Genomic DNA, 2,827 nt, shown 5'->3' with positions numbered 1-2,827 from the left:
TGCTATTAGCAATAAGTGAATGGAAGCACACACGAAACTATTTACACCTCTGTAAATAGTTGTAAGCCTGTATTTACAACTGTGGCAGCTGGAATCAGAGGTGTGACCAAGGTGATGGGAGACAGGGCATAATATAAACAATAAAGGGAAAAACTTCCACCAAATAAAGAACCAAATATAAATCGTGGTACACTACTGCTATGGCACACCATTCAGCAGTAAAATCAAAGAACTAGACCTCCATGCATCATTATGGATAAATCTTTTTTTTTTCTTTTTGAGATGGAGTTTCGCTCTTGTCACCCAGGCTAGAGTGCAATGGTGTGATCTCGGCTCACTGCAACCTCTGCCTCCCGGGTTCAAGGAATTCTCCTGCCTCAGTCTCCCGAGTAGCTGGGATTACAGGTGCCCACCATGCCCAGCTAATTTTTGTATTTTTAGTAGAGATAGGGTTTCACCACGTTGGCCAGGCTAGTCTCGAACTCCTGACCTCAAGTCATCCACCCGCCTCGGCCTCCCAAAGTGCTGGGATTACAGGTGTGAGCCACTGCGCCCAGTTGGATAAGTCTTTTTAAAAAATGGAGTCAAACAAAAAAATTCAAGCTGCAGCTACACAAAGATAATTATACCTTGATATAATTTATCTAAAATTTAATAACTTATAACATAATACTATTTAGAGATACATTCATAGGTAATGAGTGACATTCACAGGAATAAACACATATTTCAAGACAGACATTACCTATTGTGTGAGGAAAGAGTTTGCCAGAGATGGGTACTCTTTTGGGAATTTAAAAGTATTTGTAATATTTTATTTTCGAAGTTGGGTGTGGGGCATATAAGTATTAACTACGTTCTTTTCTATGATTAACATATTTCAATTAAAAAAGACAAATTGAATCTACAGATCAAGATAAATTATGTCAAGAAAATATACAGAAAACTCAACACTGAGATGCATGCTGGTTAAGTTGCTAAATTTTGAAAATAAAGCACCCAATCAAGAAAACCCCATGGGAAATGAAATAAATGTACTTTACTTTGTAGTCACATTAAATCACAAAGATCATGATCTGGTCAAAGCAGATAATTTAATAGTGATATTAAATAGGAATAGATTCATTCAATAAAGAGTTGCAAACTAGTGTGTTTGTTTCACCTGCTCAGTTGTTGTTTTCTAATTTGAACTAATTGCCAACACAGGAAGATTGGAAAATTTTACAATTACATTGGGATTGCCCTATGCATTTGCATCTGTGGTATCAGGAGAAAAAATCTGAGATAAGAATTAAACAATTAGTGTTACTCTTTTATTTCTAAAAGAAAGATTTTGACTCTTCTGTTGTTGTTTTCTGAGACAGGGTCTCACTTTGTTGCCCAGGCTGGAATGCAGTGGTATAATGATGGCTCACTGCAGCCTCCAACTCCTGGGCTCAATCAGTCCTCCCACCTCAGCCTCCTGAGTAGCTGGGATTACAGGTGTACACCACCACGCTTGGCTAGTTTTTCGTATTTTTCGTAGAGACGGCGTATCTCACCTTGTTGTCCAGGCGGGTCTCAAACTCCTGGGTTCAAATAATTATCCTGCCCCACCCTCCCAAAGTGCTGGGATTATAGGTGTGAGTCACTGCACCCAGCCTTATTTCTGAACATGGTAATTTTCTAAAGATTAAGCCTCCTTTTGATATTTCTAGGATTACTTTTTCTAAGAAGTCATAATTTCTTAAATACAGCCAATTAAGCCATACATCAGGAAAAAGATTGGTGGTAAGTATATTATCTGGTTCAACATAAAATGAACAGGAGACAAGCTGTGCAGATATGGTTACTAAACGGAATATAAATGTTATTAACTGAGTGAGAATGTTACCCAACACAAATTGGTAAAGGTGGAAGAAAGTAAAATCATCTGTGAGAGTGCCAATGTCTTCATCCCTTATGGTAGAAAGTGATGCTGTCTAAATTTGAAACATGAAGATCTTTTGTAAAAACCCTACAAATTGTAATGTTTTTCACAATTTATTTTCTTACTGTAAAAACCTCATTTAGGAAATACATCAATAATTTTTTGAACTGCACTTTGGTTTTTCACTGAATTCAAACAAACCTACTTTTAACATTTTTACTTAAAACAGCATTTCAGGCCAAGCGCAGTGGCTCATGCCTGTAATCCCAATACTTTGGGAGGTCGAGGTGGAGGATCGCTTGATGCCAGAAGTTTGAGACCAGCCTGGGGTAACATAGTGAGACCCCCATCTCTATTTAAAAATGAAAATAAAATAAAAATGATAAAAATAAAACAGCATTTCAGTAATAAGCATGTGAGGAATAATAATACTATTTTACTTTTCAGTATGTTGGACATTTTTCCCATTGTAAAACTTAAAAATAACATTCTGAAAAATAAAAACTCATTACAATACAGCCTGGATTTTGTAAAAAGTATATTTACCCAGTTTTCCTTCCTATCTTTCCTTCTTTCTTTTCTGCCTGTATATCTGCATAGAAATATACCTAAAAATAAAAGTCAGTGTTGATGATGATTTATGGGGTAGTTAAAAAAATTCTTTGCATCTTTTTGTATTGCTTAATTCTTTAAAATAAGCAGGCATTATTTTGCAAAAATGAGAACTTTTCCTTTACCAAATCACAACTTTAAAAGTACGTTTAAGGAATTCCTATTGAACGTTAAGCAGTATGGCTCAGACATGTACTGTTTACTAACTTCACATGGTGCTAAGCCTAGAATGAACGGTGTTGAGGGGCCGACGGGTATTCAAAATACTCCACCCTGAGATATTCTAAAATAACACAATAATGACTA

General features: G+C 36.2%; 1 protein-coding gene across 1 annotated transcript in view; it reads right to left on the bottom strand.

The window, feature by feature from the left end:
• The window catches only part of RARS2 (arginyl-tRNA synthetase 2, mitochondrial), a 76,613-nt gene that overhangs the window by 63,948 nt on the left and 9,838 nt on the right, over nt 1-2,827 (bottom strand). The gene's annotated exons all lie outside the window — the stretch shown is intronic.

The sequence above is a fragment of the Mandrillus leucophaeus genome, unplaced genomic scaffold, assembly GCF_000951045.1.
Source record: "Mandrillus leucophaeus isolate KB7577 unplaced genomic scaffold, Mleu.le_1.0 Scaffold268, whole genome shotgun sequence".
Lineage (NCBI taxonomy): Eukaryota > Metazoa > Chordata > Mammalia > Primates > Cercopithecidae > Mandrillus > Mandrillus leucophaeus.
This window is presented reverse-complemented; position numbering and strand designations above follow the sequence as displayed.